This window comes from Mobula birostris, chromosome 29, assembly GCF_030028105.1.
Source record: "Mobula birostris isolate sMobBir1 chromosome 29, sMobBir1.hap1, whole genome shotgun sequence".
NCBI lineage: Eukaryota > Metazoa > Chordata > Chondrichthyes > Myliobatiformes > Myliobatidae > Mobula > Mobula birostris.
This window is the reverse complement of record NC_092398.1, coordinates 21,884,124-21,899,109: the sequence shown is the minus strand read 5'-3', so window position 1 is coordinate 21,899,109 and position 14,986 is coordinate 21,884,124.

The window sequence follows — 14,986 nt, the reverse complement described above, 5'->3', positions numbered from 1 at the left end:
CACTACTCCCCATCTCCAAAACCCCCCCTCCCCTACACCCCTCCCCATCTCCATAACCCCTTTCACCTACACTCCTCCCCATCTCCAAAACCCCCCTCCCCTACAGCCTTCCCCATCTCTATAACCCCCTTCACCTACACTCCTCCCCATCTCTGTGACCCCCTCGCTCCCCTACACCCCTCCCCATCTCTGTGTCCCCCTCCCTCTCGTACACCCCTCCCCATCTCTGTGACCCCCTCTCTCCCACACCCTTCCTCATCTCTGTGCCCCCCTCTCTCCCCTACACCCCTCCCCATCTCTGTGAACCCTTCCCTCCCCTACACCCTTCCCTGTCTCAGTGACACCCCCCACACACACCTCCTTGTCCCTGTGTCCCCCTCCCTCCCCTACACCCCTCCCCATCTCTGTGTCCCCCTCCCTCCCCTACACCCCTCCCCATCTCTGTGACCCCCCTCCCCTACAACCCTCCCCATCTCTGTGACCCCCCTCCCTCCCCTACACCCCTCCCGGTCTCTGTGACCTCCCCTCCCCTACACACCTCTTTGTCCCTGTGTCCCCCTCCCTCCCTCCCATACACCCCTCCCTGTCTCTGCGACTCCCTCCCCATCTGTGTCCCCCTTCCTCTCGTACACCCCTCCCCATCTGTGACCCCCTCCCTCCCCTACACCCCTCCCCATCTCTGTGCCCCCCTCTCTCTCCTACACCCCTCCCCATCTCCATAACCCCCTTCACCTACACCCCTCCCCATCTCTGTGTCCCCTCCCTCCCCTACACCCCTCCCCATCTCCAAAACACCCCCTCACCTACACCCCTCCCCATCCAAAACCCCCCTCCCCACCTCCAAAACCCCCCCTCACCTACACCCCTCCCCATCAGTGAACCCCTCCCTCCCCAGCACTCTCCCCCCTGTCTCCATGACACCCCTCACATACACAGCTCTCTGTGGCCCCCACCTCCACTACACCCCTCCCCATGCCTACAATCCCCTCCCTCCCACACCACTCCCTGTCTGCATGACCCCCCCCGGGTACATCCCTCCCTGTTTCTGTGACCCCCCTCACTCCCCTACATCCCCCCCTGTTTCTGTGACCCCCCTCACTCCCCTACATCCCCCCGTCTCTGCGAACCCCTCCCTTCCCTACAGTATGATTAGGCTTTTTATGTCCCCTACCACCTCTTCCAAAGAAACTCTCAAGTGACGTTTGTTTTTTACTCATCGAGTAGTTGTAGGTTAATGACCGACTGATGACCTCGCGTGCGTAATAACCTCGCTCAAGCTCAACAGTGCGTGACAGGGAATGAGGAAAGGTGCCGCTGACATATTGTTTCATATTGCCAAATCATATCGTTTCCTCGCCGTCCGGTACCAGTCCATGGCCTGGTGGTTGGGGACCACTGCCCTACATCCTTGTCTCTGTGTCCCCCTCCCTCCCTTACACCCCCCGCCGTCTCTGTGACCCCCCTCCCCTACACCCCTCCCCATCTCTCTGACCCCCTCCCTCCCCTACGCCCCTCCTCATCTCTGTGACCCCCTCCCTCCCCTACACCCCTCCCCATCTCTGTGCCCCCCTCCCTCCTCTACACCCCTCCCTGTCTCTGCGACTCCCTCCCCATCTCTGTGTCCCCCTCCCTCCCCTACACCCTTCCCTGTCTCTGTGACCCCCCCACACACCTCCTTGTCCCTGTGTCCCCCTCCCTCCCCTACACCCCTCCCCATCTCTGTGTCCCCGTCCCTCCCCTACACCCCTCCCCATCTCCAAAAGCCCCCTCCCCTACAACCCTCCCTGTCCCTGTGTCCCCCTCCCTCCCCTACACCTTCCCTCTCTCTGTGATCCCCCCTCCCCTACACCCCTCCCCGTCTCTGCAACTCCCTCCCCATCTCTGTGTCCCCCTCCCTCTCGTACACCCCTCCCCATCTCTGTGACCCCCTCCCTCCCCTACACCCCTCCTCATCTCTGTGCCCCCCTCTCTCCCCTACACCCTTCCTCATCTCTGTGACCCCCTCGCTCCCCTACACCCCTCCCCATCTCTGTGCCCCCCTCCCTCCTCTACACCTCTCCCCGTCTCTGCGACTCCCTCCCCATCTCTGTGTCCCCCTCCCTCTCGTACACCCCTCCCCATCTCTGTGACCCCCTCCCTCCCCTACACCCCTCCTCATCTCTGTGCCCCCCTCTCTCCCCTACACCCTTCCTCATCTCTGTGCCCCCCTCTCTCCCCTACACCCCTCCCCATCTCTGTGACCCCCTCGCTCCCCTACACCCCTCCCCATCTCTGTGCCCCCCTCCCTCCTCTACACCTCTCCCCGTCTCTGCGACTCCCTCCCCATCTCTGTGTCCCCCTCCCTCCCCTACACCCCTCCTCATCTCCGTGACCCCCCTCACCTACACCCTGTCTCTGTGATAGGCTCCCTCCCCATCTCTGTGCCCCCTCCCTCCCCAACACCCCCCCCCAAAACACTTCCACTTCTCTATAACTCCTCTCCCCTCTCTCGGCCGTTGATCCCCGTTGTCCAGGATTCTCAGTCCCAACCCTTCCCAAATCTCCCCGCCTCCAGACTGATCTCAGGTCCCCACTCTTCCCCTCCACCCGGAAGCTGTTCCATCGTGCTCACTTCTCCCAGCCCTCGAGGTCCATCCTCTGTGATCCACGTTACCCCGAGCGTGGGGCCGAGTTTGTTGTTGGAGGCCCGAGTCCTCGTGTGCACGGGCACAATGACAAACGTAGTGCCAGAGGCGCAGAGTGCTTACACCAGAAACATCAATTTCGCAGAAGTTACACTCGATTTTCACAAGAAAGCTCACGAGAAGCTGAAGGCCTGTCCTGGCCCGGAGTGGTCACTGTGTTGCTGTGCTGAGGCAGTGATTAGGGTTGTCGGGAAGTCGCTGTTCCTGAACCTGGCGGGGTGGGGCTTCTGCCCGACGGGAGCTGTGAGACAGTGGCGCGGCCTGGACGGTGGTGGGGGGGGGGATAGAATCTCTGACGATGGATGTTGCCTTCTTGAGGCAGCACCCCCTGTCGGTACGACCAATGGTGGGGAGGGACGTGCCCGTGATGTACCAGGCTGAGTCCATCACTCTCTGCAGCTTCCTGCGCATTCGGATTGCCGTACCAGACCGGGATATAACCAGTCAGGGTACTTTCAAAAGGACATCTGACAAAGTTTGTTAATGTTCAGTAACAATTCGAACCTCTGTAACTTCCTAAGTCTCCTTTGTGCCTGTACCTGTGGGCTAGGCCCAGGGAAGGTGGTCAAGATGGAGGGAGTGTTGCCATGACAACTTGGAAATCGGGGGACTGGGCTTGCATCAGTGTCGCTGACCACCATTTTCCCTCCTTTCCTCCCTCCCCAACCACAACCCCCCCCCCCCCCAGCTCCAGGCAAATCCCGGACCGCTGGTGTGGACTCCGCGGACAGACGCAGCGGGAACGGGGGCCGGAAGCCGACCGGATGGGGGGGACGCGGCGGTGTTTCAGCCCCATGGGGAGAGGGGGAGGGACGGCCAACCAAGGGGGGTCGAGCGGGGGTGAGGGGGGGATCTCGGGGGGCAGGTGGGCTGCTCCCCGTCCTGGAGAGAGCCGGGCTGAGGGAGCCCGGGGTTGGCCTGCGGGAAGGGAGAGTGGGCACCAAAGGGAGAGAGGCGGGTACCAGGAAGGAGGCAGCAGTTGTTGGGAAAGAGGAAGCAGGCATCAAGAAACAGGAAGTGGGCATCAAGAAGCAGGAAGTGGCCATCAAGAAACAGGAAGTGGGCATCAAGAAACAGGAAGTGGGCATGAAGAAGCAGGTACTGGGCATCAAGAAACTGGTACCTGGCATCAGCAAACAGGCACTGAGTGTCAAGAAACATGAAGCAGGTGTAAAGAAACTCAAAGTGGGTGTTAGGAAGGGGAAGGAGGGTGCTAGAAATGAGGAAGTGGGTGTGAAGGAACAGGAAGTGGGCACTAGGAAGGAGGAACCAGGCACCAAGAAACAGGAAGCGGTCATCCAGCCGGGGAGGGTCTCCAAAAAGCCACAAGCAGATCTCAAGAAGTCAGATCTGGGGCTCACAAATCCGGACCCAGGCCACCAAAGCCCAGAGGTCGGACGGAAGAGAGGTGGGAGTGGACACAGGAAGATGGAAGTGGGGCTGGGGAAAGGGGGTGGGGCCGGTCGTAAGGGGACAGGGGCAGGGGTGGGCACGGGGAAGCCGGACGCAGCCACCAAAAAGCGGGAGATGCCCACCAGAGGGGGTGGCGGGAGAAAGGAAGCGGTCAAGAGGAAACAGGAGGTGGGGCCCGGGAAAAGGCCCAGGGCAACGGAAGCCCCGGTCCCCTTCCCTCCGGAACTCCTGCCACCTCTGGAGAGCGAATCCAAGTTCCCGTCGCTCCCATCCGGGTGCATCCTGGCTGAGAGGGCCATCGCCTGCCCCGGAAACAAGCTGTCGGCCATCCCGGAACTGACAGATCCTGCCCTCCACACACTCTACCTAGCAGGTAAGGCTGGCAACGGGGAGGGAGCGCAGTGGGAGGGACGGAGAGGGAGTGCTGTGGGTTGGTGGGGAGGGAGCGCTGTGGGAGGGGCCACACTGTGGGAAGGGTGATGATGGAGCTCCGTGCTGTGGAATGGGTGGTGAAGAGGGAGTGTCCTACCATGGAAGGTGACAAGGAAGGAGTGCCGCGGTGAGGGAGGAGGTAAAGATGAGGGACCCAATGGTGTCTCCGCCAGCCTCCTCTGTTGATGCCTCTCCCTTCCCTCCTCCCCCCTCCCCCCTCCCCCCTCTCCCTGCTCCCTTCTCCCCTCTCCCCTCTCTTTCTCCCCCTCCTCCTCTTCCACTCTCTCCATCACTCCTCCTTTTCCTCCTCCCCCTGTCCCCTCCTCTCCCCCCTCCACATCTATCCCTGTTTCCCTCTACCCTTCTTTCTCTCTCCCTTCCCGTATCCCCTCTCTTCCCCCTTCCTCTCCTCCTCTACACTCGCACCCTCTCCTCTCTTCCCTAATCCTCCATCTTTCTCTGTCTCCCACAGACAACGACATCACCACCATCTCCTCCACCGATTTTACCCACCTCCCGAACATCCAGTGGCTGGACCTGAGCCGTAACAATGTGGGGGATGAGGGAATGGACTCCAAGGCATTTCGGGTGAGTAACCTCTCCCCCCTCTCTTCACCCCGTCCTAATGAAGGATCCCTTCCCCAAAGTTCCAGCCCTGTCTGATCCTACCAACTCCCCCCCACTTGTCACCTCCTCTGGCCACTCAAACACCCAGCCCCAAGCCGGAGGGCCAGCAGGGTGGGGAGGGAGCTCTACTCTGGATGAGAGATGGTGAGGTATCTCCGCACCGCAGGATGGACAGTGAGGGATCTCCACACGGCAAGATGGACAGCGAGGGATCTCCACACGGTTGTTTGGATGGTGAGGGATCTCTGCAGATCAGTATGGATGGTGAGGGATTTCTACACAGCAGTATAGACAGTGAGGGATCTCCAAACAGTAGGATGGACAGTGAGGGATCTCCACAGAGCAGTATGGACGGTGAGGGATCTCCACATGGCAGGATGGGCAGTGAGGGATCTCCATACAGTGGGATGGACAGTGAGGGATCTCCACAGCCAGGGTGAGCAGTGAGGGATCTCTGCACTGCAGGATGGACAGTGAGGGGTCTCCGCAGAGCAGTATAGATAGTGAGGGATCTCCACACAGTAGGATGGACAGTGAGGGATCTCCACACAGGAGGATGGAGAGTGAGGGATCTCCGCACTGCAGGGTGGCCAGTGAGGAATCTCTGCATGGTAGGGTCAACAGTGAGGGATCTCCACACCGCGGGGAGAATGCTGAGGGATTACCGCACAGCGGAGGGACAATGAGTGAGCTCTGCATTGCAGGAGGGGTGCTGAGGGAACTCCATCCTGTGGGACAGGCAGTGAGAGACATTGAGGGATCTCAGCAGTGTAGGAGGATTGGCGAGGGAGCATCACACAGAGAGAGGGGTGCTGAAGGAGCCCAGCGCTGAGAGAGCCTGGTGCTATGTGACGGGGGCTGCAGAAGCTCCACGTGACAGGAGGGTTGGTGAAGGATCTCTGCATGACAGGAGGGTTGGTGAGGGATCTCCACGTGACAGGAGGGTTGGTGAGGGATCTCCACGTGACAGGAGGGTTGGTGAGGGATCTCCACACGACAGGAAGATTGGTGAGGGATCTCCACACGACAGGAGGCACCGGGAGGGAGTGCCGCACTGTACGGGGAGCGGTGAGCGTGATGGAAGGTGGGACACTTGCAGTCCTGCAGAAAGAGGGTTAGGAGGGAGCACCCCGCTGTGGGAGGGGCAGCAAGGAGGGAGCACCCCGCTGTGGGAGGGGCAGCAAGGAGGGAGCACCCCGCTGTGGGAGGGGCAGCAAGGAGGGAGCACCCCGCTGTGGGAGGGGCAGCAAGGAGGGAGCACCCCGCTGTGGGAGGGGCAGCAAGGAGGGAGCACCCCGCTGTGGGAGGGGCAGCAAGGAGGGAGCACCCCGCTGTGGGAGGGGCAGCAAGGAGGGAGCACCCCGCTGTGGGAGGGGCAGCAAGGAGGGAGCACCCCGCTGTGGGAGGGGCAGCAAGGAGGGAGCACCCCGCTGTGGGAGGGGCAGCAAGGAGGGAGCACCCCGCTGCAGGAGGGGCAGCAAGGAAGGAGCACCCCGCTGCGGGAGGGGCAGCAAGGAGGGAGCACCCCGCTGCGGGAGGGGCAGCAAGGAGGGAGCACCCCGCTGCGGGAGGGGCAGCAAGGAGGGAGCACCCCGCTGCAGGAGGGGCAGCAAGGAGGGAGCACCCCGCTGCGGGAGGGGCAGCAAGGAGGGAGCACCCCGCTGTGGGAGGGGCAGCAAGGAGGGAGCACCCCGCTGCGGGAGGGGCAGCAAGGAGGGAGCACCCCGCTGCAGGAGGGGCAGCAAGGAGGGAGCACCCCGCTGTGGGAGGGGCAGCAAGGAGGGAGCACCCCGCTGTGGGAGGGGCAGCAAGGAGGGAGCACCCCGCTGCAGGAGGGGCAGCAAGGAGGGAGCACCCCGCTGCAGGAGGGGCAGCAAGGAGGGAGCACCGCGCTGCAGGAGGGGCACTGAGGTAGATGAGGGAACGACGCAGGACGTTGTCTATTTGGACTTCCGCAAGGGCCCTCGAGGTGGACTTCTGGAAGGCTGGGCCCATGGAATGCAGAGAGAGCTCGTTCTGAGAATCCAAAGTTGGATCAGAAGGTAGTTGTTCGAAGGCTGCTTCGTGAAGTGGAGGCTGGTGACTCGTGGCGTGCTGCAGTGATCGGTGTTGGGCCACTTGTCAAATATTACTATTTTATAAATCAGAGTCAGGCTTAATATCACCGGCATATCGTGAAGCTTGATGCCTTTGTGGCAGCATACACTGCAAAACATAATAGCAGAGAAAAAGAACTGGGAATTACAGGAAGTAGATATATGTTAAATAGTTTATGAAGTAATAGTGCAAAAATAGAAATAAAAAAGCAGTGAGATCGTGTTCATGGGTTCAGTATCCATGAGTTCAACGTCCATTCAGAAATGGAATGGCGGAGGGGAAGAAGCTGTTCCTAAATCGTTGAGTGTGCGCCTTCAGGCTCCTGTACCTCCTCCCTGATGGTAGCACTGAGAAGAGGGCATGTCCTGGGTGATAGGAGTCTTTAATGATGGATGCCGCCTTGTTGAGGCATCGCTCCTTGAAGATGCCCTGGGACTCTGGTGACTAGGGCCCGTGATGAGCTGACTAACTTTACGAATCTCTGCAGCTTACCTCCATCCTGTGCAGTAGCCCCTACCTCCCCCCCCCCCACCGCCCCGTACCAGTCGGTGATGCAGCCAGTTCGAATCCTCTCCGCAGTACATCTGTAGACATTTTTGGTGACACGCCAAATCTCCTCAACATCGCCGCTGTCGTGTCTTTGGAGCTTCATGGATGTGCTGGGTCCAGATTAGATCCTCGGAGATATTGACACCCAGGAACTGACCTGGGTTTATAAAAGACCCTGCAGCTCTGTTTCATCAATTACACCGAAGGTGAGACATGAAGAATTTATAAAAAGCCTTCAGCCCTTGGACATGGAGGTATCAGAATCATTAGAAATTTGCAAAAGAGCAGGAACGAGAGTTGAAAATGAGACAAGTGATTGAGTCCAGATTAAGGGGGGGGGCGGTCAGACAGGGGTGTGTTCTCTCGCAAGAAGATTCTAAGAGAATTTGCAGTATTCCAGGCATGATAACTTGAACAATCTACGATACGCAGACGACGGTGCTGATAGCTACTTCTCGAGAGAAGCCCCAAGAAATACTGGGTAAAGTCGTCGAAGAAAGTGCAGAAGACTGAATGTGATGGTTGTCACAAATAGGGAAGGAATACGGAAATGTGAACGTAAGAAATAGGAGCAGGAGTCGGCCATCTGGCCCATCGAGCCTGCTCCACTATTCAATAAGATCATGGCTGATCTGGCCATGGACTCATCTCCACCTACCTGCCTTTTCCCCACAACCCTTAATCCCCCTACTATGCAAAAATCTATCCAACCTTGTCTTAAATATATTCACTGAGGTAGCCTCTACTGCTTCACTGGGCAGAGAATTCCACAGATTCACCACTCTCTGGGAAAAGTAGCTCCTCCTCATCTCCGTCCTAAATCTACTCTCCTGACTCCTGAGTCTATGTCCCCTAGTCGTAGTCTCACCTACCAGTGAAAGCAATTTTCCTGCCCCTACGTTTCTATAAGATCTCCTCTCATCCTTCTGAAATCCAGCGAGTACAGTCCCAGGCGACTCAGTCTCTCCTCATAGTCTAACCCCCTCATCTCTGGAATCAGCCAGATGAACTTCCTCTGCAGCACCTCCAAAGCCAGTCTATCCTTCCTCAAGTCAGGAGAGCAGGACTCCAGGTGCGGCCTCACCAGTACCCTGTACAGTTGCAGCATAACCTCCCTGCTCTTCAATTCAATCCCTCTTGCAATGAAGGCCAACGTACCATTTGGCTTCTTGATAGCCTGCTGCACCTTGCAAACCAATCTTTTGCGATTTGTGCACAAGCACTCCCAAGTTCCTCTGCACAGCAGCACACTGCAATCTTTTGCCATTTGAACAATAATCTGATCTTCCGTGAACTGAAAGTGGGCAACGAAACAATAAAACAGACATGAAATGACTTAGGGAGCACGATAACATCGGATGGTGGGGTTGATGTTGAAATTAGAAGGAGGATTGGGATTGCTAAATCCACATCCGAGCAAGGTACCAAAGACTAAGAGAGTTTCAATACGTACTAAACTGAGAGTGGTGGGGTGTTACATTCACTCCGCACTAACACATGGAAGCAAATGTTGGACAGTATCAAAGCTGCAGAAATATGGTTTCTGGGACGAATGGTGAAAATACCATGGAAGGACTGAGTAACGACCGGGGACGTGCTGCAGAAAGCCGGGAGTAAGGAGAGGGCTGATATCGTGGATCGGGAAAGGGCAGCTGGAATTTCCAGGAGGTGTACCGAGGAAGGAGAAGCTCAAACATTTTGCAGGGACGGGAAAAGTCGATGGAAGGAAGAGTCACGGTCAACAGCGTGTGGTATTCATGGGTTACATCAAAGGACGGAGAGACAAAAGTTTTGAAGAGCTTATTCGAACTTAGATTAAAGACAGATGCAAGCCCAAGATCGCCCACATCATACGACCCGGCCCACAGTGACGAGGCAGATGGAATACGGTGTCAGGAAGTGTCTGGTCAGGCACTTCAATAGAAGGAATAAAAGAGGAAATGATTTTCTAAATGGAAAGAAAATAGGAGATTTTGTGCAGGATTCCCTAAAGGTTAACTTGCAGGTTGAGTCTGAGGTGAGGAAGGCAAATGCAATGTTAGCATTAATTTTGAGAGGACTAGAATACAAAAGCAAGGATGTAGTGCTGAGGTTTTACTATGAGGATTGTGAGCAGTTTTAGGTCCCTTATCTAAGAGAGGATGTGCTGACATTGGAGAGGGTTCAAAGGAGGTTCACGAAAATGATTCTGGGCTTGAAAGGCTTGTCGTATGAGGAGTGTCTGATGGTTCGGGGCCCATGCTCTCTGGAATTCAGAAGAATGAAAGGGGATCTTATTGAAACTTATTGAATGGTGAAAAGCCTTTATAGAGTGGATGTGGAGAGGATGTTTCCGATGATGGGGGAGTCTAAGACCAGAGGACACAGCTTCAGAATAGAGGGGTGTCCTTTTAGAACAGAGATGAGGAGGAATTTCTTTAACCAGAGGGTGGTGAGTCTGTGGAATTCATTGCCACAGGTGACTGTGGAGACTGAGTGATTGGCATATTTAAGCAGAGGTTGATACATTCCTGATTAGTTAGGGTAGGAAGGGATACGGGGAGAAGGCAAGAGATTGGGGCTGAGAGGAAAATGGATCAGCCATGATGAAATAGCAGAGCAGACTCGATGGGCCAAATGGCCTCATTCTGCTCCTATATCTTATGGTCAATGATGATATAACTGATTTGGATACTGGAAAGGCCTCATCACCAAGATTAGGACCTGTTGTTGATAGTGAAGAACGTTGTCGTAGATCCCTGGGGGATCTCGATCAGTTAGGGAAACGGGATGCAGAACGGCAAATGGGTTTTAAAAAATGCACAAGAGATTCTTGTGTTCAGATGCTGGAAATCTTGAGCAACACACACACACCCAAGACGGGTTGGTAAAAATCTGCCATGATTGAAAAACAAGGCAGATGTGATGGGCTGAATGGCCTAATTCTGCTCCTATCTATTGTGGGCTAAAATGTTAGAGGAGCTCAGCAGGTCAGGCAGCATCTACGGAGGGGAATAAGCAGTCGACGTTTCGGGCTGAGACCCTTCACTGGGGCATACCCGGATTTCAATACACTTTCAACTAACTATGCACTTGTAATCCCAAATCCCTCTGTTGGTGATGCATTTTGGAAAGTTAGACCAGGGAAGGACTTATTCTGTGAATGGCAGAGCACTAGCGAGCGTAATGGAACAAAGGGATTTGGGACTACAAGTGCATAGTTGGTTGAAAGTGGCGTCATAGTTAGAAAGGGTCGTGAAGAACGCGTTTGGCATGCAGGGCACTGAGTACAGGAGTTGAGACGTGATGGTGCAGTTGTGTAAGTCGTTGGGGGAGGCCGTACCTGGACGGTTTTCCCTGTTGTGGGAAAGACATGGTTAAACTGGAAAGAGTGCAGGAAGATTGGCGAGGGTGTTGTCAGGCCCAGACAGCCTGGGCTGTAGGGAGAGGTTGGCCAAATAGTCATAGTCATAGTCATACTTTATTGATCACGGGGGAAATTGGTTTTTGTTACAATTGCACCATAAATAATAAATAGTAATAAAACCATAAATAGTTAAGTAGTAATATCTAAATTATGCCAGTAAATTATGAAATAAGTCCAGGACCAGCGTATTGGCTCAGGGTGTCTGACCCTCCAAGGAGGAGTTGTAAAGTTTGATGGCCACAGGCAGGAATGACTTCCTATGACGCTCTGTGCTGCATCTCGGTGGAATGAGTCTCTGGCTGAATGTACTCCTGTTCCCACCCAGTACATTATGTAGTGGATGGGAGACATTGACCAAGATGGCACGCAACTTGGACAGCATCTTCTTCTCAGGCACCACCGTGAGAGAGTCCAGATCCATCCCCACAACGTCACTGGCCTGTATTGGGCCTGTAATCCGCAGACCAGTGGAGACCTTACGGAAGAATTTAAAATGATGAGAGATATCAGGAAGGTGTATGGTAACCATCATTTCCCCAGGGTAGGGGAGTCCAAAACTAGGGGCATAGATTTCGGATGGGGGGGGAAGATTTAGAAGGGACACTGAGGGGCAACTTTTTCACTCAGAGGGTGGTCCGTATATGGAAGGAGCTGCCAGGGGAGGTGGTTGAGGCAGGTACAATAGCATCATTTAAAAAACACTTGGATATGCCCATGGAGGGACAGGGCTTGGGGGGGTATGGGCCAAACATAAGAAATTGGGACTAGTGGGGGGAAATTTTACAAGACTTTGGTGAGCCCTAATTTGGAGTATCATGTGCAGTTTTGGTCACCTACCTACAGGAAAGATGTAAATAAGGTTGAAAGAGTACGGAGAAAATTTACAAGGATGTTGCTGGGTCTAGAGGACCCGAGTGATAAGGAAAGATTGAATAGGTTAGGACTGTAGAAGATTGAGGGGAGGTTTGATAGAGGTATACAAAATTATGAGGGGTACAGATAGGGTTAAATGCAAGTTGGCTCTTTCCACTGAGGCTGGGTGTGACTACAACCAGAAGGGTTAAGGGTGAAAGGTGAAAAATTCAAGGGGAACATGAGCAGAAACTTCTTCACTCAGAGGGTGGTGAGAGTGGGGAACGAGCTGCCAGCACAAGTGGTGCACGTGAGCTCGATTTCAACATCTATGAGACGTTTGGACAGGTCAGTGGATGGTGGGGGTACGGAGGGCTATGGTTCAGGTGCAGGCCGATGGGAATAGGCAATTTAAAAGTTTCAGCACGGATTAGATGGGCCGAAGGGCCTGTTTGTGTGCTGGACTTTGCTATGACTCTGTGACACTGGGGTCAGCATGAACTGAGTGGGCCTATATCTAGGTTATGTTCCTGCACGACTTCCTCCTCCTGTAACTAGAGAAAGAAAGGGTTAATATACAGTCCTGTGTAAAAGTCTTAGGCACATATATATATATATATATATATATATATATATATATATATATATATAGCTAGGGTGCCTGAGGCAGTTGTATGGTACTGTAGTAATTTTATGTATTGCACTGTACTGCTGCCACAAACAAAACCCCACATTTCATGACATAGGTGAGCGATGATAAACCTGATTCTGATATGGCTCTCCATTGTGGGCTGAGAGTGGGAAGGGGGCAGGGAGAGGGGAATCAGGGTTGGGAAAAGGGGAGGGGAGAGGGGTGGGAGCGGGAAGCACCAGAGAGACATTCTGTGATGATCAATAAACCAATTGTTTGCAATCAAATGACCTTGCCTGGTGTCTCAGGGTTGGGTGTGTCTGTATCTGCACATTGGTACTGAGGGGGTGTCGGGGGTAGGGTTTTCACACAGAGGGTGGTGGGTGCGGGCAATGCACTGCCAGTGATGGTGGTGGTGGAGGTGGATACAATAGGGTCTTTTAAGAGCCTCTTAGATAGGTACATGGAGTTTAGAAAAATAGAAGGCTGTGCAGTAGGGAAATTCTAGGCAGTCTCTAGACTAGGTTACATGGCCGGCACCACATTGTGGGCCGAAGGGCCTGTAATGTGCCGTAGATTTCTATGTTCTGTGTACCCCCGCCCCAGGCACTCCTCTGCCACCTGTCCGGCACCATTTCCAGCATCCTTTGCTCCCTCTGGATTTACAAACTCGCTCTGCGCTCCACGTTGACAAATGCAAAAATCTTGGGCCAAAAGACTCTTGCACAGTGCTGCAGGGGTTTTTTAAACAAAGGAGGGTAATGGAACACACTACCAGAGGCAGAAGAAGAAGCATCAGAGAGTCTTGGACAGCACGTGGGTGACAGAAAAGCAAGGGCTACATGGGAGGGAAGGGTTAGGTTGATCTTGGAGAGGATTAAAAGGTCGCTACGACGTGGTAGGCCGAAGGCTTGTACTGAGCTTAATGGTTCCATGTTCTGCGTGCTCCCCTGGGATGATAATGTTCAAGAGATGACGTTTGACTCATTCTCAGCCGATGCTGCAGCCCCTCGCACTGATGACACAGCTTCAAATATATTTCCTCTCGGCCGTCTGGGAAAGTTGACTCAGGATGAGGTTATCTGTACCACCTGCACTCAATTGGTTGAGAAGAATTCCCACTTCATTATGCAGCTGCCTTGAGCCAGTCGAGTCCTGGACTCAGGAACATGTTTTAACACTTTAATTCTCAGCATCTACTGGAATTGTGCACTGTCGCACACTCCCGGAGAAATTCCCTCCACACCGTCCCATCACACACTCCCGGAGAAATTCCCTCCACACCGTCCCATCACACACTCCCGGAGAAATTCCCTCCACACCGTCCCATCACACACTCCCGGAGTCAGACACAGAGTGAATCTCCCTCCACACCGTCCCATCACACACTCCCGGGGTCAGACACAGAGTGAATCTCCCTCCACACCGTCCCATCACACACTCCCGGGGTCAGACACAGAGTGAAGCTCCCTCCACACCGTCCCATCACACACTCCCAGGGTCAGACACAGAGTGAAGCTCCCTCCACGCCGTCCCATCATACTCTCCCGGAGTCAGACACAGAGTGAAGCTCCTTCCACACCGTCCCATCACACACTCCCGGGGTCAGACACAGAGTGAAGCTCCCTCCACACCGTCCCATCACACACTCCTGGGGTCAGACACAGAGTGAAGCTCCCTCCACACCGTCCCATCACACACTCCCGGGGTCAGACACAGAGTGAAACTCCCTCCACACCGTCCCATCTCACACTCCCGGGTTCAGACACAGAGTGAATCTCCCTCCACACCGTCCCATCACACACTCCTAGGGTCAGACACAGAGTGAAGCTCCCTCCACACCATCCCATCTCACACTCCCGGGTTCAGACACAGAGTGAAACTCCTTCCACACCGTCCCATCACACACTCCCGGGGTCAGACACAGAGTGAAGATCCCTCCACACCGTCCCATCACACACTCCCGGGGTCAGACACAGAGTGAAACTCCTTCCCGAGGTCCCATGCTGCAGACAGTGAGTGGAACGTCCACTCAGGAAAGCAGGTCGACATGTGGAAATTTTGACAAGCTTGGCTGCTGCACTGGGACGTGACTGTCCAGCTCACAGCCACAACATCCGGAGTGCCTGGGCCCCCCTCTTTTGGCGGGAGCACCACCAGTCTCCCTGCCTGGCCTCACCACAGAGGCCTGGCCAACGCAGCAGAACTCCAGGTCACGGGGGGGGTGGGGTCATTGTCAGAGAGTCTGCTTCCAGTTGTAGGCCAGCCATCTGAGGGCGAGGGAGAAGAGAGCAT